The sequence below is a fragment of the Lemur catta genome, chromosome 5 (assembly GCF_020740605.2).
Source record: "Lemur catta isolate mLemCat1 chromosome 5, mLemCat1.pri, whole genome shotgun sequence".
Taxonomy (NCBI): domain Eukaryota; kingdom Metazoa; phylum Chordata; class Mammalia; order Primates; family Lemuridae; genus Lemur; species Lemur catta.
In genome coordinates, this window is record NC_059132.1 from 64855070 (window position 1) to 64877869 (window position 22800).

Sequence of the window (22800 nt, forward strand, 5' to 3'; positions counted from 1 at the left end):
CAGGAATTGACATTGTTTAAAAGCTCCTCACCCCTCTCACACCCTTCCGTTGATGCTGAAAATCAGCCAGATTTGACAGGGCCTTAGAGACGCGCACGTAAATAAGCTGAGATACTTGGGACCTTTAATACCAGGGGAGGAGTTAGTAGGTAAAGTGGAAAGAAGGATCACGACGTGGCGAGCGCTAAGGAGAGGGAAGCTGAGACGCGGCGGGGGGCGTGGCTGCCGCGGCCGGGGGGGACGTGGAGCAGGAGGAGGGGGCGGGCGAGCGCTTAACGTTGGCCTGAGATTTGGGTGGCGGAGAGACGGGGAGCGGCCGGGGTGTCCCTCTCGTGGGCTTACCCTGTGTACGCAGTAAGTACGTGGGCCCATTCCCTGTAAAAGAAGTGAGCTGAAAGCGCTTTCCCGCAAGAAGATAGCCTTCGTTTTGCCCGAGACTGCCGAGGCTCTGAAAGCGTCTCGCTGCTCCTTTCGTCGCTGGGGCACTGGAGAGCACGCGTACGGTGAAGTTTAAGTTTTCAGTTCATGCTGGTGGTGTTGTGGCTTCTGAGGGACCGGCAGGGAAGCCACGTATTTCCAATCCCCACGTGTTTTTAAGAGGGAAAGTGTTGAACGCCAAAGCAGGATCCACGTGAGTCTTTGGGTTTCAGCACCTCAAATATAGGTAGGAGAGAGTGTTTTTAGCTTGTTGAGCTTGTAATACAACACGTGAAAAATAAGAAAGGTAAGGCAGGAACAGAATATTTTAAACTTGAAGTCGTTTTCAGAAGGACTACTCCGTTGTTTTTATAATAAGTAGGTCAATCGGTAGGGTATCAGGATTTCAACCTACAGGGCTGGGAACAGAACCTCTATGAGTCTAATACCTTAGGCTTTCTTCCACATGAGCAAGCCTCTGGAATTCAGATTTCTTTCTAGAGAACCTCGCTAGTGCTTTTGCAGTGGGTTTCTATATTGCCTACATCCAGCTCTTGGAAGCATGAAGAATTGGGAAAAGCCAAGATTACCATACAATATAAGACCCTTACAAGAGTTGGAAGTGGAAATACAGCAGGGGCTTAGGTGGAGAGAAAGATAAAAATGTGAAAAGGTATCATAGAAGGTGGTTAGACAGGATTTTTCTTCCAAGGAAGGAGAGGAATGGTCTGTTAACTGCAAAGAAGTCTCTTTCAGTAGCATGAGCCTGTCTTAATGCTGGGAAGATATTTTAATTGCATTGCATGTATAGAGTAGATTTTAACAACTTAATGTTAGACCAGAAAATTGTCAGAATTGGTGGGAGCTGGAGAGGCAGCCAAGGTCAGGGTCCCATCAGATAGAAAGAGAATGACTATATAGTATCTGTGGTGAGCCTTGGAAACTTCCAAGTCTGGGTTTCAAATTGAAAGGACCAAATATTAATAGCTTGATGTGACCTCAGGTATTTAGGCTGGAAGGAGTTTCCTGTTGTCCATTATGAGTTCTTGCACAGAAAAATCAAGGACTCTTTTGTGTGACCTCCAAAGTTGCCTGAAATATTGCAGGTCTCAAAGAGGTGAGAAATCTACCTCCATCCCTGATGTAAGGCAAATACAGACCTTGCTCACTTTCCTCGGTGGTTTGAGTCCTTGATTGAGAATGGGCAGGGAACCCTGGGAGCAACGCTTCCTTCTCAGCACACACCTGGAGCTGAGCATATCCTGAAACTTTTAGACTAGTGCTTCTCAACTTTAGCAACAGCATCACTGAGGACTTATTAAAACAGGTCTCTGGGCCCCACACTCAGATATTCTGATTCAATAGATCTGAGGTTGGATCTGGAATTTGGCATTCTGCTTACAGCACCCTAATCCTCCCACCCCTTAGTCTCCTGTGCAGTGTCCACTCTGGCTGACATGACAATGTTTGCTTAAAGTGCCTGGAGAGAACAAGTGGATAATAGGAAAAAAATAAATAGAAAATACGTGGAATATTTGCATTACCTCCCTCAAAAAAAAATGCATCCTGAAACAAATACATAATTGGCTTCGGGGCACATAGCCAATCTTCACCTAAGCAGATTTCACCAGACATTATCCCTCTGAATGCCTTTTGTGGATATTTTCACTGGACAAGGGAATCAAGAAATAAGGACATCCCAGCCTGATAAAGAGTGTTAGACCGGAGGACAGGGAACAATCACTGTATTCTGTTGCCTCCAAAAGACACTGATTTAACAGGAAATATGTACATAGACAACAGCAGTTTTGAAACCATAGAGTATTGTAAATCCTTAAAAGGTGCCATCAGTGGTTCGGAAATTCCTAGCACTTTCTTGTCATACAATGCAGACATAATGGGTTTAAGCAAGAAACAAAAGAGGAAATGTTTGTTCGTTTGTTTTACCGTTGAAAGTGCCCCAAACACCTGCAATCCACTCACCTTTTAATTTACATCTGTTTTCCGTTGGGACAGAAAACTCTCTTCCTGCTTCTTCATATGGGGGCCTCCATTTGCTGTTGACAGAGGTTTCCAGACAATGTTTCATTTTAACGATGAAAATGAAGTGACTGAGGAAATAAATCTTATGGAATATCAATCAGGAATGTGTTGATCCGTATTTATCTCTTCTACTTTCGTATTGAAAGACCTCTAATTCCCCGACAGTCTTCGTCCGGTTGTCCAGCGTCCTGCCACTCACTCATCTAAAACGACTAAAGATCCACAGGAGTCCTTGTTCAGTGCCGGATCAAACTTTCGGCTGCGCTCTCTGCGCAGGTGGACAGAGAGAGGCTGGTGGAGAATCAGTGGACATATGCTTTCGCTCTGTTCTTCGGCCCAGAAAACAAAAAGAACTAAAGGAACCTGTCCGCGGAGCACTTTCCCCCCTTCTTTTTCTTTGTCTTTCAGTCTCTTTAATAGTAGTACAAAATGAGAACCAGCGTGAACTGTGGATGTGCACGCTTTTGTTTGGATTCAAGAGACCCTGTCTCCTCCCCCACACCAGTCCCTCGCCTTTTCTTCTTCCATCTGCCTTCTTAATTACCTTAGATGTTGTCGAGGCTCATAACATGGAGATGGGAGAGAATTCAAGGCAATCCATTGGGTTATAGTTTTACTTTCTATATGAGCAGAAATTGAAAAAATTCGGGAGAGCTAAATATATATTTCTCGAGAAATAGGCTCAAGTACAGTCGAAGTGAAAAAATCCTGGAGGTGCTGGGGATCGAACCCAGGGCCTCATGCATGCAAAGCATGCGCTCTACCACTGAGCTACACCCCCCTCCTTGAAGGCATTTACTTTAGCATTTGTGTGGAAATCTTATTTTCTGAGGCTTTGGGTCTGTCAGCTTTCTGGCACTACTGGTCAGTATTAAGGAGCATCAGCAGACACTTTGGGCAGATGTTCAGGTACCAATGGGAAATACAGATTCTTTAGAGTACTGTGTAGCTGCGGTCACAACCTCCTGGCCGCAGACTTGTCAGGGGCCAAGCCACAGAGCGCCGCCGCCCCTCGTCCCCTCCGCCGTGGAAAAATTGTTTTCCATGAAACTCCGTGGGGGGGGCGGGGGGGCGCATAGCAGTAGGTGACCGGCGGGGGAGCAAGCAAAGCTTCATCTGTCTTTACAGCCGCTCCCCATCGCTGGCATCACCGCCTGAGGTCCGCCCTCCCCCCTCACGCCTCCCTCCCACCCCGTACGTGGAAAAATCGTCTTCCATGAAACCGGTGTCTGGTGCCAAAAAAGTTGGAGACCGCTGCTGTATAGGACTTGAAACGGAGGGCAAAAGATTGAAAATAAAGGCCAGATTTGGAGGACAGCCAAAGTCAGAAGAAAACCTGAGAAGGATACATTCAGCATTTCATTATAAGGGTCTTTTCTTTCTAATCTAGGCACTCAGATTAAGTTATCTAATTTAGGAAGCCGTGCTAATCGTTGTAAAGAGAAATTCATAAGGTGTGAATGAACAACAGCTTCAGGGATAGAGAGAAGAGTTGAATTATGACAGTGAGGCTGAAGATAAATAGGATTTAAGGGATAAGGAAAAATAAGTGGTTGAAGCATTTATTTAGAAAAACAAACAAACATGCTATTACCAAACAGAAGGACATGCAAAAATGGGGAGGTTTTTTATCAACTCTTTTGGGAATGAGAAGAAGATTGGGAGATAAAGAAAAAGATTGGGAGATAAAGAAAATGAGCTAGCTCTGCTCATGTTAAATTCAGCACATCAGTGTAGCACAGTTGTGTGAGGATGTTACATAGGCAACTCAGGCAATTACTCTGGTCTCCAACCTGGGATTTGTGAGTAATCAGCAGGCATATACGTAGAGAGTGGATAAAGGCCAAAAGGTATGCTTTGAGATTGAGATTACAAACTAAATTTGTGTTACTTGTAGAAAACAAGCAAATAAGTTTGCTCCTACACAGTTCTTGAACCCTGGTTTTTATCATGATTAAGACTGGGTTCTTTGAACCTCGTAAGAAAATTAAAAGAAAACCCATTTCCTGGCACCAGATTCCTAGTGGCCATTGACTCTTTTCTCATTCTGGTTTGCCCATATATGAACCTTTGCCAACATTCATAAAATAACATTGATCCCTTTTGAAATTGGCAGAATATGAGTTGTATGGCAGACTTGTCCTTTCAATTGGCTCATGGGATTTTTAGAATAAAAATGGGAAACAATGAGTGATAGGTTTCACTGAAGGAGAGACTTAGAGAAATGTCACACACAAATCTGGCCTTTATTTTCAATCTTTTGCCCTCCATTTCAAGTCCTATACAGCAGCGGTCTCCAACTTTTTTGGCACCAGACACCGGTTTCATGGAAGACGATTTTTCTACGTATGGGGTGCCCTTGCTTGTCTATCCATGTGCACGTCTTAATGCTGGGAATGATTATCTTAACCATTTGATGCTGTAAAAGCAATATTAGGACAGTTTGCAGAACACTCCATCATGTTATGTTACACTCGGAGAAACCTGGATGTCTATTGGATTCTTGGGAATTCATGATAAGAAGGTATACTTCTTTGCCTCATAAAAATGGGAATTAAAAAAAAATTAAATATCTGTAGCAATATTTAGACTATCTACCAGCAATACTATTGGAACATCTTTTTGTGCATAAGCTGTAAGATGAGTTCATTTAACATAGGATTCCTCTGAGGAATTAATCATTTAATTTTGGTGACAGAACACACTCATCTCATACCGACTCAGTTCAGAAAACCTAAAAATATATAAAGTACATGTTTAAACACACATTGCCCCATATATTTGCCATTAGCCATATTGGCTATTGAATCCTTGAAATTGCCTAGTCCAAATTGAGATGTGCCTAAGTGTAAAATACACAACAGATTTCAAAGATGTAATATGACTTTTTATTTTTTATGGAACACTTCACAAACTTATGTGTCATCCTTGCGCAGGGGCCATGCTAATCTTCTTTGTATCGTTCCAATTTTAGTATATGTGGTGCCGAAGTGAGCACTAATATGACTTTTTAAATGTAAAATATCTCACTAATAATTTTAAGATTGATTATTTATTGAAATAATGTTTTGGAAATACGAAGTGATTTAAATATATTGTTAAAATTAATATTACCTTTTTATTTATTTATTTTTTTGAGACAGAGTCCCGCTCTGTCACCTTGGCTAGGGTGCCGTGGCGTCAGCCTAACTCACATCACAGCAACCTCACACTCCTGGGCTCAAGCAATCCTTCTGTCTCAGCCTCCAAGTACCTGGGACTACAGGCATAGACCACCATGCCTAATTTTTTCTATATATTTTTAGTTCTCCAGCTAATTTACTTCTATTTTTTAGTAGAGACGGGGGGAGGGGGGTGTCTCGCTCTTGCTGGTTTTGAACTCCTGAGCTCAAAGGATCTTTCTGCCTTGCACTCCCAGAGTACTAGGATTACAAGCGTGAGCCACCGTGCCCGGCCTTATCTTTTTCTTTTTTAATGTGATTACTTGAAAATGTATAATTACAAAAATGTTTCTCATTTATGACTTGTATTATCTTTCCATTGAACAACACTGTCTAGAGAAGACATTATCTATTTAGGTGCTGTTCTGGGAGAATCCCGGAGCCAGAGAACATGGAGCATTTGTCTCTTAGTAATTAAGATCAATGCCATGAATGGACTTGATAGAATGCCTTTATATGCATGATCTCCTTTGATCTTTACAACATTGCTTTTTAGATTGTCATTATTGGCCTCATTTTTTAGCTATTGAATGGGAGAGAAATCATGCTTGGTAATTACCCTACGCCTCCTACCTCAATAGAATGTAAAGGAATTGTTACTCTGTTGGCAACAAAGCACTCAATGATACTGTTTGTCCAGTGAAATATTTCTTAATAAAATAAAACACAAACTTCTGAGTTGAGGAAGTCTAGGTGACCCAGTGGATAAAGTGTCTGATGCCCAGTTCTTGTACAATCAATGTCCCTACCCTGATGTTGCTTCTCATTTTGTACCAATTTTCATTTTGCAGCTTGATGCAGTTCTGAGGTTGGAGCATTGTAGATTATTGTCTCTTCACATAGTGTCCAGGAGTTGTCTGTGGAAAACAGACACTGTGAAACTGAAACAGTAATTTGAAAAGAAAAAAATATTCAAAATCACACACACACAAATCTCTTATCCCCAACACAGAATTTCAAGTGAGGAGTTGAAGTTAATGAGGAAAAATGGGGTATAAGCACCTAAGTCTTGATGACTTTACTGTCCATTTGCTTTCCGTTTTCAGTATTCTAGGTCCCTTCATGAATGCTTGACAGAATAATACATATAGAAGTGCTTGTTTTTGTTCTTTCTTGGATACCGAAATAAAAATAAGATTTGGAAATTCTAGGCAGGGGTGCAAGACTGAAGAAATGTCTTGTCAGCAAGAAAACTCAGAAAGTTCTTGTAATAGTTTAAAAGATCAATGATGTTCAACAATTTTTTTTATTGCAGCAGTTTAACAGTGAAGTTGACTCAAGATACAAACCAAGGTTTTGTGATTTGCAAATTTTATCTTGCATATACCACACCCACATATATACACTCACACAGTATACTAATTATTTTTCTAAAGGGTTTTTTTCTTCACATTTCTTATGATTAAAACCAACCCCCTCCCCACACACATACATAACATCAAATCAGAAATGAATTTTAAGTGCAACAGCATACAGCATATTGGAATTTCTTCCATTTTAAAGTAATAATCTCCTAGGTTTTAAAACTTTAAATAAAATATGCACTGTATCAGTTAACACTTCATTGAAGCACACAGTGGAATATACAAACAAAAGAGAATGATAAAAAAATACATATGTACATTACCTCGATTGAATTTGCAAAAAAAAAGTTGTAGTTAGGTATACACACTTTTGAGGTTAGTGTGGAAGTGTTATATAGGGCATGAACATCATGGGGCCTTAAAACAAGCCTGCCGAAACCCGGGATCGAACCAGGGACCTTTAGATCTTCAGTCTAACGCTCTCCCAACTGAGCTATTTCGGCTGACTGAGCAAAAGCTTTTTAGGGGTTCTTTCCATATATTGAAACTTTCATTTGTAGGTCAATGTATTTTTCAGTATTTAATTGTATTTTATTCAGTATCACTGACCCAAAAACTATGGGCTCAACTACAATCTGTATCTGAAAATAGGATCCGATTTTGGGAGCTGATTAAGTCGGCAGAAAACTGGGGAGAACAGGCGGGGAACGGGTAAAAGCAGAATACGCTTTCAGGTTTGGTCATCTCCGACTGTTCCACGACCCAAGCACTATTCAGAAAACTAAGGGAATTCAAAGTGAAATTATGTAGCCTTTTCCTTTTCTCTGCTTTCGGTTCTTCTTTTTCTATCTTTCTCTTCAATGACAGGGCAAACAGGAACAGAGGATTATTGGGCACTTAACGTGGTGGAGGCTTTTGGCTTCCTATTAAAATATACTGAGCGAGCCAGGATATTTCGCCATTCCCTCCCTTATACTCGTCTTCTTTATCCTGATACATCCACTCTGGGTAGGTGAGGAAACTCAGGGAGTGGAAATAGGAAGTATAATGTGATTATATTAGTGTAACCATGCACAACGTCTTTTTTTTTTTATTTTTTTAGAGACGGGGGATGGGGGAAGAATCCCCTGCATACTCCTGCACTCCTGAGCTCGAGGGATCCTCCTGCCTCAACTTCCGGAGTAGCTGGGACTACAAGCCCGCACCACCGCACCCAGCCAAAATGTGTTTTTAAAAGGAGCAAAGTAAAGGCTTGTCGGGGATTGTGAAAAGCACATGGATCTATATGATTTCAAACGCTCTTACAAGAAGACACACTACCACTGAGCCACACCTCTCTCAAGACAGAAACATCACAAGGATCCTCCCTGAATTATTAGTCATATTTCTGGGGGATATTCAAAGATACGATAGTTGGCCGGGTCACTGTCTCAAATCCCGCTATTTCTAAAACCTCTAACCTATATCCTCTTAAGCTGCTAGGGGAAATGTAAGAGAATCACAAACCAAATAACACTGTTTCTGCTCCTAGAACATTTCACTCCTCTACTCCGTTCCAAGGTTTCCTCTCCAGCAAACTGCCTGGGGGCATTTCCCCCACAGCCACCAGGAAAGATCTCTAGATTGAACATTTTCTTGTGTCTTCAACTTCTCTTTTTCTCTCCATCTTTGCTCTTTCTTCCGCTTACAAAGTTTTTCAAGCTCCCTCCTCTTTAAAAAGAGAAAATGAGCCTCAGCCTGGGAGAAGATATTTCAATGCTCATATTTTTACTAAGGACTCTTATCTGGCATATGTTAAGAACTCCTACAAAACACTAAGAAAAAGGCTAAAAACTCAATAAGAAAGCAAATTAACACGCACTTCGCAAAAATGGCTATTTAACTATTTAAAATGAGCTCAACATCGTTTCCTATCGGGAAATGCAAATTAAAAACACATCAGAATAATACCGCTCTTCGCCACGATCGCTTAACCTAAACGAAATGACAATATCAAATGTTGCTGAATATGTGGAGCAACCGGAACACTCACATATTGCTGATGAGAGTGTGAACTGATACATCTACACTGGGAAGCTATTTGGAAATAGCAACTAAGACTAAATCTACACGTAATCTATGACCCCAAAGTTCCACAGCTACATTTATACCCAAAAGAAATGCATGCGCATTTCCATTTAAAGACATGTACAGGAATGTTTAAAGCAGCATTAGGAATTTCAGCAAAAAACTAGGAGAATTCCAAATGTACACGGACAGTAAAATGAACTAATAAATTGTGATGTCCAGTATTCATACAATGCAAAACTCCAGAGCAATGGAAAAGAACTACAGCTACTAGCAACAGTAGTTAAAGTATCTATTTTTTTTTAATGTTGAGTGAAAGAATCCATACTCAAATGAGTATATATTTGCTGTGGTTTGAAAGTGTCCCCTCCAAAATTCAGAGGTTGCTAATGTGATAGTATTAAGAAGTGAGGCTCCTCCCTCTTGAATACAATTAGGCGCCCTTGCTGTGTGTGAGGACACAAGAAGACCCTCACCAGGCATCAGATGCCAGTGCCTTGATCTTGGACTTTTCCATCCTCTAGAACAGTGAGAAAATAAATTTCTGAATTTATAAATTACCTATAAAATGGACTAAGACAATTTTTAGGGTCTTGCTCTATCGCCCAGGCTAAAGTGCAAAGGCTTGATGCTCACTGCAACCTCAAACTCGGGCTCAAGGGATCTCAGCCCCCGGAGTAGCTGGGACTACGGCGCTTGCCACCACTCCCAACTTTTTTTTTTTTTTTTTAATTACTAGTAGCGATGGAGTCTCATTTTACCCAGGCTGGTCTCGAACTCCCAGGCTCAAGCGATCCTCCAGCCATGGTCTCCGAAGTACCAGGTTTACAATTTTATATGATTTTATTTATAATATTTAAAACATAAGAATAAATAATCTATGATCACAGAGGTCAGAGAGTGGGGTTGATTGGGGTGGGGCACGAGGGACATTTGGTCTGAGTGTTGGTTACATATATAATAACCCATAAGCTGAATAATTAAGTTTATTCATTTTACTTTATGTAAATGAAGCCTAAATTTAAATAACAAGAAGGAAGTATCTCCTTGGATACCTCCTGGCTTCCAGTACATTCTATCTTTTCTTTAGTGTCTTTTTTTTTAGTTGTGGTCTGCAGACTTGGCCTAAGAATTGTTTTTTACCTATCTATGAGCATTAGAAATTCTTCTGTCAATTCGAAAATGCCAAGACATTGGACTCCTCTTGTTAAATAATATAGAAACAATTTAGGAGGTTTTCAGAATTTCAGAAATAATCGTCTCTGGAATGAGGAAATCGCTGTGGCAGACCATAACTTACAAAATGAATTTTAACAAAACCTTCCATATGTCTGGACAGTTTTCAAACTATCTCTTATTGGAAAAAAGTCGAGTTTTTTTTGTTTTTAGTCAAAATGTGGTGCGAGGGTCAATTAGGATATAAGTTTTTGGATGATTTCCTCTATAAGAATATTTTATATTCTTTCACAGATTTTTTTTTTTCTCTCGGTTGCAATGTCCAAGCACTCCCAGAGACTGGAAACGATATTCCCCTACCGTAGGTTTACCCCCCGCCGCGCATCTCTCCTCCGCTGGGCCCAGCCTCAGCCTATGCTGACGAAACGCCGAGTTGAGCATACAGGGAAGGGGAAAAAAATAGAAAGTGATATGGAAATTAAAATAGCAACTACACACGAATCTCAAAACAGTGCTCGAAATGTGCGCAAACCGGCCGAGGAGTGCGCGGAACTATAGCGGAAACTTCATTCCGGAGTGAACCGCGGGGAAGGTGGACCGAGAGCGGCGCCAGCCGGCCGGGAGAGGGAAGAGGCGGGTGGGCGAAGCGGAGGAAGAAAAGGGAGAACGATGAAGAGGGCAAGGAAAAGCATCCTCGCGGTTATTGGGATTTGGATAGACGGGGTGGTAGAGTGAGTCTAAGCGCCACATCTCCCCGTCGTTTCCTCTGGATATGAAGGAGGAGGGAGTCCCTTTTGCCTCTAGGAAGGTGGGCTCGACCAAGAAGAGGGTCTGGTTCGTTTCGCCCCGGTTGTCGTAGCTTCCAGAGCGCCTCACTGCCGTTTCCGTCGGTGGATAGACAAGCTGAGCACTTTGACGTTGCGTTTTTGTTTGTGGTTCAGGATCCGCTGGTATTGGTAGCTCCTGAGGTAGCCGCGCGGATTTCCCGATTTCCTGCGTGCGGATGTTGAGAATAAAGCGGGATCTGCCGGCGGCTTTGAGATTGAGCACTACGGTGGAAAAGTCTAATTTATTAGGTTTAGCTTGACATGCAAAAAATGAGAAAGTAAGATCCTGTTTGTTTGCTCCACATATTTCTAATTCTTAGAGGCCTATTGGAACCCAGCTTTCTCCGAAAGAACCTCTTCTGGTGTTTGCAACGAGGTTCTTGACTCCGCACGTTCTACTCTTCACTCAAGACTCAAAGGAAGTCTGAAGCGCCAGACTGTGGCTGCGGAAAGGCAGGGTCTCTGCACAATCCGTGTTGACTACCTATATGGCCACCGTCTTCGTAGTCCTATTACAGGCGCAGAGACAGCATAGTTGAGACTTTCACATGTCGAGTGGGTTGACCTCAAAATTGACTTTAGGGATGGCTTGTGACCACCTGGTAGACGGTGGACAGTTACAGCTTTTGAAGAGTGAGAAAAAAAGAGGCTACATTATGGAAGCCCTCCATGTTGCTCGGCTTCTGCAGATGGACAAAGAGATTACTTTTCTGTTTTCTGGATATTTAGTACCTTGATTTTCTTCTTTGGTGGCATGAAACGGGGCAGAAAATAAAAGGAAATTTTAAAAAAAGATGATATTAAGATGCTTGCAGAGTATCATCCTGTGAATTTCTCCTTAGCACCGTGAAACCACAATCTGAAACTGTGCAAACAGCTCTGATCTGGAGATAAGGGTTGTTCAGTAGATTAAAAGAAGGGTATTTCTGGAGAGTAAGTAGAGTGAAGTTGAAAATAACTCACTGTGTAAAAGACATCTTATAAAAAAGACATCTGGGCCGGGTGCGGTGGCTCACGCCTGTAATCCTAGCCCTCTGGGAGGCCGAGACGGTGGATCGTTTCAGCTCAGGAGTTCCAGATCAGCCTGAGCAAGAGTGAGAGCTCGTCTTTACTAAAAATAGAAAGAAATTATCTGGCCAACTAAAATATATATATAGAAAAAATTAGCCGGGCATGGTGGCACATGCCTGTAGTCCCAGCTACTCGGGAGGCTGAGGCAGAAGGATTGCTTTAGCCCAGGACTTTGAGGTTGCTATGAGCTAGGCTGATGCCACAGCACTCTAGCCTGGGCGACAGAGCAAGACTCTGTTTCAAAAAAATGAAAAACAAATAAAAAGTATAATAACCACATAAGCCAGTAACATAGTCATTTATCATCATTACCAAGTATTATGTAGCCTAAATAATTGCATGTACTATACTTTTATACAACTGGCAGCTCAATATGTTTGTGTACACCAGCATCACCACAAACATGTGTTATGACCTGACCACTACAATGTCACTAGGCAATAGAAATATTTCAGCCCATTATAATTTATTATTATTATTTTTTTGGACAGAGTCTCACTCTGTCGCCCAGGCTAGAGTGTTATGGCATCAGCCTAGCTCACAGCAACCTCAAACTCCTGGGCTCAAGCAATCCTCCTGCCTCAGCCTCCCAAGTAGCTGGGACTACAGGTGCGGCATCTTTGCTACTTTTAGTAGAGACCTGGGTCTTGCTCTTGCTCAGGCTGGTCTCAAACTCCTGACCTCAAGGGATCCCCAGCCTTGGCCTTCCAGAGTGCTAGGATTACAGGCATGAGCCACTGTGCCCAGCCTTAGCCCATTATAACATTATGAGACCACCATAGGATGTGTGTGGTCTGTGGTTGACCAAAACATCGTTACGCAGCACACGACTGTATTCATTTCAGACTTCTGACTTCCAGAAGTGTGAAAGAATAAATTTGTGTTGTTTTAAGCCACCTAATTTGTGATAATTTGTTGCAGCAGCAATAGAAAATTAACCAACCACACAAATTTCTACTCTGCCAGCTGCCTTAAGTGATTTTGAGGCTCACGAAGTTTAAGTACTGTAGCATTGAAATGAATGTCTTAGGTCATGTTTACTCCTCTTGTGACCAGGCAATGAAAAAAGAATAAGATACCTGAGGGTGCACTTCACTGGCAAGTACTTGGGAAATCAAGAGTTAGAGGCAATGGGAATCAAACCTGAGCCTTCCTATATGTGGAGCATGCATTCTGTCACCGAGCTACATCCTCTGATGCTGGGAGCACTTTTTATAGTCCTTCAGAAAACATCTCACTATATCTGTGAGCTCCCATTCCTGTGTTCATTGTTTTAGTACTAAGTATTGGGTGTAGAAGCAGGATTTGTGACTGCTTTAAGATAGAAAGGCCCCAAGAAGCTGTGACGGATACTTTATTTTAGCAAATAAAACTTGAAATACAATGGAAAATATTGGAAACTTGTTACATCAGAAAATTGACCAGCTTTCCCTAGATAAAACACTCTTGCTATTGCTGTTTGCTCAACAGGAATATTAAGAGCAAAACTTTGATGGGGAAATCCCCAGGTCAGAATAAAAACCACATGCAATTTGTTATTCATTACCAAGGATCTCTTCATTTTGTTACAGCATGAAGGCAACTAAGAAGTTTTGAAAAATAGTCCAGAATAATGCTCAAGGCATAAACTAAGTAGCAGATTCAGGGAGGGAGAAAAGGTTGAAATTCTGAGTAAGTTAATAGGTAGCTAGACATGGGATTGAGAGACTTACTGGATTTATAGAGCAAAGAAGAAAGTGGGGAATACATAAAAGAGAGCCCAGTTATTCATTCAACAAAGAGGAAGAAAAGCAGAAAAGAGAGGTTTATTGTTGTTCTTTGGAGGAATGGAGCAGATATTAGGAGAAGGAGATGAGTTTGTTTTTGGAATGTTGAATTACCATATTCTTCTATAGGATCCTCCCTGTCAATGACGCACAGCGAACTCATCCAAGTGCTGTGCTCTGAATGAGTGGAGGTGGGAGTGGTTAGAAGGCACCTATAGAGAGAGAGATGAGTAGAATGAGAACTCAGAGTAACCTTTGGGCGTTGGAAATCAGGAACTCATTTACTGGTAGTTGTGAAAAACAAAAAAGTGAACTTCCTAGACTGATCTTGAACCCTTTATGGCTTTGAAACTTTCACAGAAGACCCAGAAAATCTCGTTTCCTGGTACCAGTAGATGTCATCTCTTCCTCATTCACCTTTGTCTATCTGTATGCCTTTGCATATATTAGCAAGTATATCACTGAGTTGCTTTTGTAGTTGGAAGCATCTTATTGGTTTGGTGGAACTTCTCTCTCAGTTGGGTCATTGGACTAGTAGAATAGGTAAGAGGAAACAGAAATGGCAGTTTTCACTGACATTGGGTATTAAAGAAGTGTCACTCACAAAATTCTGCAAACTCTTGTGTGTGTGCGCGTGTGCACGCACACATGCATGTGTGTAAGTGCTGGGAGGATGAGAGGAAAATTATCTAGGCTGTTTGATGCTGTGAAAGTACAATTATGAAAGTTTCCAGAGGAATCAGGTGATTATCCTCTAAATTGCACCTGGAGAAACCTAGATACCAGTTAGACTACAAGAAGTTCCTCACAAGGAAGTTTTGTTTTGTTTTTCTGTTTTCCCCAAGGAAACTGAACACTGAACACTGTGAGAATTGTTTATTAATTTTATGTCACAGCATTCAGATTCTCTGTTTATACCATTGTTGAAATGTCTCTCTATGGGGAAGTAGTAGGATGAGTTCTAAATATATAAGATTCATCTGATAAACTAACCATTTATCTCAGGAGATAGAATCACTCATACCCAATTATTAGATTGTAACTGGTTGAGTACTGTTTTTTAAAAATTTACAGATCAAAAGGGTGCGGTCATAGTTTTCCTGTAAGAATCTTTTACATTATGCTTTAGAATTTGAATTCACACTCATGATTTTCTCTGGCATTTACATCTCTATTTGTTGACATGAACATAAAGGTCTGGTTCTATTGCTCTAAGTCTCCCACCTTGATTTAACATGAAGGAACAATTCCTGAACTAGACAGAAAAGGATTAAATAATGTTTTTTCTTCAACTAAATATGTCTTTAAAAAGAATAAAGCACTACCTTTGAGTCAGAGGAACTACATGGCCTAATGGATAGTGTCTGCTTCCACATGTCCAATGGTCCTGCCCAACAGTCTGGCACCTCTCACACATTCACCTAGGGTCTCACACCCACAGCCATATCCCCCTTCCTCTTAGCTCCTTGATCTTTAATTTTTCCCTGGAGAAAACTAAACAAAAGACGATCCTGTTCAAGGATAGAACCCCAAAATAAAACATAGATGAATTTCTAAAATTCATCTACAATGTACCTCAAAAAGGAGTCACTATTGTCCTAGGTCAAAGTTAAGTGCTCTTTGCTCTCAAAGAAATACCTCCAGTCTGTCATATGTCATTTGTTTTTATTGGTCCAGATTTTTAAAAAATCTCCATCCTGTATTTCCTACAGGTTTCTCATGTTAAACTCTTGGCTTTTGCATCCTATCCATTTCTCCCTTAAATTACAGAGGTAGAATTGCTTGGTGAAATCCATTGTTTGAAGCAGAAAAAATATTTCTGTTTGGGCCTAAGCCCTAACATAAACAGAAAAGCAATGGTAATAATTCATGGTATTCTTCCTCATGCTTGATGATATTCCTTTTGCAAACTGATGAATTCCCATGGTTGCAGCCTGTGAATAAATTTTCCCTGCCACAGTGGGTATACGTGGCAAACAGATATTGTGGAACTGTACTTTCAAAACAAGAAAGGAGAGAGAAAAAGTGTCAACAGAACAGAAAATGACATATTTCCCACATCAAGAAAGTCTGATTCCTCACTACTAGCTCTGAATCTTTCTTTGGAGAAGAATCTCAAAATTAAGACATATTACTCTGTGAAAGAATGTCTTTTGGAACTTGTTTTCTCCTTTGAAAATTTCCTAATCACTTCACAGGACGACAGGTGGCATGACATTATATTGGGAACCAGGGGTTTCCCAATTCTTGCTGCATCCTTCAGTCCACACTTTCGTAGGGGTAATTAAGGGTTTTGGATCTTCAAAATCTATCATAGGACTTAGAACACAAAAGGGTGTTAATACAGAAGTTCTTAAAGATTTGGTGGTCGCTGATGAGGACGAGAGGCAGCTCTGAGTTCTGAAAGGATTACAAGATCTTATCCTGTTTAAAGTGTTGCAGAACAGAGACAAAAATACAAACTTCCCATTTCACATTAGAAGTTAGCACAGTCTTTGTTGCAAAATTTGCAAAATTTTTATTAAAAATAAAATGAAAACTTCACATCATATTCAATCATGTACAGTGATTCACAAAAATGGTTCAGCAATAGAAATACATTTTTGCAATTATTTTTCTACATTAGAATAGCAAATTGGAAAAAATTAAATATAGCCATATATTTATAATACATACCCTTTTAATCCACGTCGTAGTGTTTCTTAAACTTTAATGTGCAAAGGAAACACTCAGGGATCCTGTTGAAAGGTTAATGATTCAGGCTCTGTACGTCTGGGGTGGAACTGAGATTCTGCAGTTCTAACACCCTGTCAGGTGTTACCAACTTTTGTGCTCTAAGGACCACATTGACCCAGGGTCTGGAAAATTCCTTTCCGATAGAGGGCGCAGCTGTATTAGATAAAATTACTTCTGGTACATCAACTAGGAAAGTCGAAGTCTCGGGTAATAGTGAAGACAGAACAAAACTGGAAATCCATCCATGAACTGTGAGATCTTCAGCTGACTGTACTTACCAATGGAGCTATTTCGGCAGAAGTGCGACGGCTCTGCGTTCATTGATGAAATAACTTTCTCAATTTCCCAGTTTGGAAGGCTCTGCGTTTCTCCTTGCTTAGCCTGCAGTCTGATCATGGCCAACCATTGCTCAGAAAACAAACAAAAAAATCCTAAAAGAAATTGTCTAAGAGCTTATGTTTTTCTTTTGTTAAATCTTTACATCCTTATCTCTTATTTCCTGCTTTAAAAAGTAATAATACTGCAAAACAGAACCAAAGGTGAACGGGCGAGTCTGTCTTTTAGCTCGCCATCTTTTCTTCTTCGTGCTTACGCAGCCACCCTGAGTGGTGTCAAGTCCGCGGAGTAGAAGTGGAACAGCGCTGATATTAATGGCAAATCGTTGCAAAATAGGTTTACTTCCTGGTTGAGCAAAGAAAAAGGAATAGAACAATGGGAAAAGAATGGAGGTGCCGGGGATTGAACCCGGGGCCTCGTGCATGCTAAGCACGCGCTCTACCACTGAGCTACACCCCCCAACAAAGATGAAGTCTCGGGAATGTATTGAAGACCGAACATCACCATTTGCTATATTTTGAAAGTAGCAAGAGGCTAAGATCCATTCTACCTAATTGGCTGTTTCTAAAATCTTAAATTTAGGTCCTGTGTGCCGCTTCGCTGACAGACGAGTCAACTACATTCTAGACCGAAAGCCTCTATTGGTGGTCCTGGGATCTGGAAAGACTTATCAGTCGGAGTCACTTCTCTGTCGCCACTAGACGACGCGGGAATGAAATATTTTCTCTCGTGTCTTCACTCTCTCGTCTCTTTCCACGCAGCTTTAAAGGGCTGCCAGAAAGCCACAAAAGTATAATGCTGGGGATACAAAAATAGAGACCATGTTAGATCCACGCGCAGAGAGAAGACAGGGGGACAAAGGAAGAGCGGTCCGCGTCGGCCGCAGCTACCCTCCGCCGGGCTCGAGCTGGAGACCTGGCGAGGCGCCGAGCGGGACGCGCGGAGAAAGGACGCGCCGGCTCCGGTCGCGCCCCCTTTCGGCAGAACCCTCTGCCCCGCCGGGAGAACACTTGGAGGGTGATGTGACAGCGGGGCTACCCTCGCATTCGAATCCGCTATTCGTGAAGCTCTGGGCTCATCTGGCCTAGTTCACCAGCTTCATTGTCTGAGGCTCTGGGCCTCACCCTTCCAGCCCAACACCCCGACAGAGCCTCAGCTAACATCGGGGGAGTCGCTTATATGGGCAGACGGACATGATAAGGGGATGTGATAGATAACAGATTCTCCAATCCTATTATTCACCAATCAGAGATTAAAAGGTTGTCAGTCATACTTGAATAAGTTTTTGAAGCTAGTCTGCAGAGGGTCGAATATGAAAATAATAAATTGAGATTTTTCAGAAAAATGTGGATCCCTGAAGCCCTACCGGAAATGACCAAAGAGAGGGGAGAGGCTGGTGAGGGTGTCTGGGCCCGGTATGCCTCTTCCCACCCGCCACATCATTTTGTAGTACCTATGAAACATTAATGAGAACTGACCACATCTTAAGCTACCAAAAAAAATCTCAATAAATTCCAAAGATTAGAAATAACGCAAACAGCATTCTCCGACTATGATCATGCGCTAAAACTAGAAATTAACAAAATAAAAAATAAAAGCCCCTAACACCTGAAAATTCTAAAACATGCTATATAATAACTCTTGAGACAAAAGGGAAATACAAAATTTAATTATACGACTTTTTGAAAAGGACGAAAATGCAAACGTACCATATCAGAATCTATGAAAGAAAGCTAAAGCATTCAGAGAGACACCTGGGAGAGAATGAACATGTGACGATGGAAGCAGAGATAGGAGTGATAGATCTACAAGCCAAGGAAGGCCAAGGATTGCTGGCAAACACCAGAAGCTAAAGGTCCCTCCATAGGTTTCAGATGGAGCTTGGCCCTGCTGACATCTTGATTTCAGACTTCCAGCCTCCAGAACTGTGAGAGAATAAATTAAGCTTGTTGTATTAAGCTAAACAAACAAACAAACTGAAAAGCTAAAGTATTTACCCTAAGAAAAATTATTCCCTTACATCTCTATATCAATAGCAATGAAAAATAATATAAATGAATCAAACACTCAGATCAAGGAGTTAGAAAATGAACAACAAAATAAACCAAAAGAATGCAGAAGGAAAGGTTAATAAAGACAAATCCAGAAAATGAGTTAGGAAAAAGCACAACTAATAAATAAAGAATCTGTTATATTTGAAAAGTCAACAAAATAGACAAAGTTCTAGCCAACCTAATCAATAAAAGAAAAAATAAGCACAAATATATAAAATTAGAACTAATTGGAGAAAATAACCATCAAAACAGAAGAACTTTTTTAAAATCATAAGAGAAAACATAAAACAACTCAGTAAATGACTGGAAAACTTAGATACAAGTGGATTTTGTAGATAATTATAACTTACCCAAATTAACCCTCGTAGAGACAGAAGGTCTAACCAGACTGATTACTTTTGAAAAATAGTTTAACAGGCACACTCCCCAAAAAAGGGCACCAAGCTCAAATACTCTCATAAGGAAAGTCTATCAAACTGCTAAATATAAAAAAATGATTCGACTTAAATTATTCAAAGTATAGAAAAAGGAAATTTTCCAATTCATTTTTTATATCAAAATATTAAAGGGGTTCAAATGCTTTTGGTTACATGGGTTGCTTTTGTAATACTTGAGTCACAGCTATAAGTGTGCCCATCACCCAAATAATGTTCATTGTACCAATTAGTGAGATTTTCCTCCATCTCTTTCTTCCCCCTCCCCTTACCCCTTCCCCCTCCCCCCTTCCCCCCTCCCCCCTTGCTTGATTTCCACTGAGTTTTACTTCCCTCTGTGCACATATGTGCTCATTGGTTACTTCCAATTTAATAGCGAGTACTTGTGATGTTTGTTTTTCCATTCTTTAGATACTTCACTTAGAAGAATGGTTTCCAATTCCATCCAAATGGTTGCAAAAAGCATTAATTAATTCATCCTTTGTGATGGCTGAGTAGTACTCTACAGTATACATATACTCCACTTTGTTAATCCACTCATGAATTGATGGTCACTTGGGTTGATTCCATATCTTTACAATTGTGAATTGTGCTGCAATAACCATCTGAGTGCAGAAAAAATATGGAACACTCCATGAATTTGCGTGTCATCTTTGTGCAGGGCCATGCTAGTCTTCTCTGTATTGTTCCAATTTTAGTATGTGTTGCCAAAGCAAGCACCCAATTCATTTTATAGAGTTAGTATAACATTGATCATAAACATTTCAGTTTGCCCTAAAAATGAAAACTACGGGCCCATTTCACATATAAAATATATGAAATTTAATGCCCAAATCTTAAATAAAATTAATAGCAAACATAATCCAATAGCACATTACAAATGATAATACAGGATGACCAAGTGGGGTTTATTACAGGTATGTAAAGATCACTCATAATTAGGAAAAGCATTAACATAATCCATCATAATTGGAAATGGAGGTCGTTATGTTAAGTGAAATAAGCCAGACACAAAAAGACAAAGTTCACATCTTCTCATTCATATGTGGGAGTTAAAAAAGTTGAACTCATGATGGTAGCGAGTAGAAAGATAAACACCAGAGGCTGAGAAGGGTGTGTAGGGAAAAGGGGTTGAAGAGAGGTTCCTCAATGGTTACAAACTGGTTACAAACATACAGTTAGATAGAAGGTATAAGTTCTAATATTTGATAGAGTAGAGTGACTATAGTTAGCAACAATGTATTATATATTTTAAAGTAGCTAGATGAGAAAACTTGAAATGTTACCAACACAGAAATGGTAAATACTCAAGGTAAGAGATACCCTAAATACCCTGACTTAACTATTACACATTCTATGCATGTAACAAAATTATCACATGTACCCCACAAATATGTAAAATGTTATGTATCAATTAAATTTAAAAAAGAGAAAAACTATACATGATTATCTCCATATATGTAGAAAAGTCATTTGACAAAAGTCAAAGTATACTTAATATTATAGTGGGTGTAACAGGTCCTTCAAAAATTAATGTGTACCCAGAAGCTCAGAATATGACCTTACTTAGAAATAGGGTCTTTGTAATTAGTTAAAATGAGGTCATACAAGATTAGGGTGAGTCCTAAAAAAGGCCATGTGATGATGGAGGCAGAGATTGGAGAGGTGCAACTACAAGCCAAAGATTGTTGCTTGTAGTCACCAGAAACTAAGATATAGCAAATAAGGATTCTTTTCTGAGATTTCAGAAGGAGCATGGCTCACTGACACCTTGGTTTTGGACTTCTGGCTTCCAGAACTGTGAGACATTAAATTCCTATTATTTTAAGCCACCCAGTTTATGGTAATTTGTTGCAGCAGTCCTATGAAACTAATACAAATATGTTAAAATCACTCAATAAAATACAAATTTATGAACACTCCTAAACATGATAAAATATATTTATACTTCAGCTCCAAAATTAGCATTTTAGTTAGTTGAGAAACACTAGAGGCTCTGCTACTAAAGACAGGAACAAAATAAAAATACTCACTTTTTCCACTGATATTTAATATCAGGTTGGAGACGGTTGTCAAAGCAATTAACAAGGAAATGCAGTTAAAGTCATAAGAACTGAAAAGAAGCAGGGAAAACTATGTTATGAGTCAGTGTTGTGATTATATATCTGAAAAACTCAAAAGAATAAATGAAAAAGCTACTATAAAAAATACAAGATTTTTGTAAAGGGGCAGGTTATAAAAATACACACAGACTAGGTGTGGTGGCTCATGTCTGTAATCCCAGCACTTTGGAAGGCTGAAATGGGAGGATCCCTTGAGCCAGGAGTTCGAGACCAGCCTGAGCAACATAGCAAGACCCTGTTTCTAAAAAAAATTAAAAAAAAGAAAGAAAGGAAGGAAGGAAGGAGACCAGGCTGAGCAACATAGCAAGGCCCTGTCTCTTAAAAAAAAAAAAAAACAGAAAGGAAGGAAGAAAGAAAAAGAAAGAAAGAAAGAAAGAAAGAAAATTAGCAGGGTGTATGTCATCCTTTGAAGCAAAACTGTCCTTCAAAAACAAAGGTAAAATTAAGACTTTCCCAGATAAGCAAAAGCTGAGGGAGTTTATTACTAGACCTGTCCTACAAGAAATGCTGAAGGGAGTCCTTCAAGTTGAGGCAAAAGAGGAATAAACAGCAGCATGAAAGTATACAAAAATATACAACTCCCAGGTAAAGGTAAGGACATAGGAAAATATAGAATCCTGTAGTATTATAATCATGGTGTGTAAATATCTTTAAATCTGGTATAGCACTTATAAAACATAAAAAGCATTAAAAAGTAAAGACAAAACCATGTTAATTGATATGCAATATAAATGGGGTTACTTTGTATCATCAATAACATGAAGTGGGAAAGGTGGGAGAGATGTAAAGTAGTAGAGTTTTTACATGCACTTGAAGTTAAGTTGTTATCAGTTTAGACTGTTATAACTTTGTTTTATGTAATTGCCATGGTAACTACAAAGAAATATCTACAGAATACACACAAAGGGAAATGAGAAGGCAACCAAAACATGTCTCTACAAAAAAAAAAAAAATCAATGAAACACAAAAGAAAGCAGAAAGGAGGAAAACGAGGGATTAAAAAAAAAGCTACAGGCCGGGCGCGGTGGCTCACATCTGTAATCCTAGCACTCTGGGAGGCTGAGGCGGGAGGATCGCTCGTGGTCAGGAGTTTGAGACCAGCTTGGGCAAGAGCAAGACCCCATCTCTAGTAAAAATAGAAAGAAATGATTCAGACAGCTAAAAATCTATGTAGAAAAATATTAGCCGGGCATGGTGGCACATGCCTGTAGTCCCAGCTACTTGG

At 40.2% G+C, this 22800-nt stretch overlaps 4 non-coding genes and 1 pseudogene across 4 annotated transcripts; all 5 read right to left on the reverse strand.

Moving 5' to 3' along the window:
* Positions 1-3169: 3169 nt before the first annotated feature.
* On the reverse strand, positions 3170-3241 carry TRNAA-UGC. Its single transcript has one exon. It is a non-coding gene; the product is annotated as a tRNA-Ala (tRNA).
* Positions 3242-5351: 2110 nt separating this feature from the next.
* LOC123638978 lies at positions 5352-5458 on the reverse strand. The gene has a single exon (XR_006735548.1). It is a non-coding gene; the product is annotated as a U6 spliceosomal RNA (small nuclear RNA).
* Positions 5459-7415: 1957 nt separating this feature from the next.
* On the reverse strand, positions 7416-7488 carry TRNAF-GAA. The gene has a single exon. It is a non-coding gene; the product is annotated as a tRNA-Phe (tRNA).
* A 9863-nt stretch (positions 7489-17351) lies between these two features.
* TRNAA-AGC lies at positions 17352-17423 on the reverse strand. The gene has a single exon. It is a non-coding gene; the product is annotated as a tRNA-Ala (tRNA).
* Positions 17424-20068: 2645 nt separating this feature from the next.
* Positions 20069-20169, reverse strand: LOC123638986 (annotated as a pseudogene).
* Positions 20170-22800: the final 2631 nt, after the last annotated feature.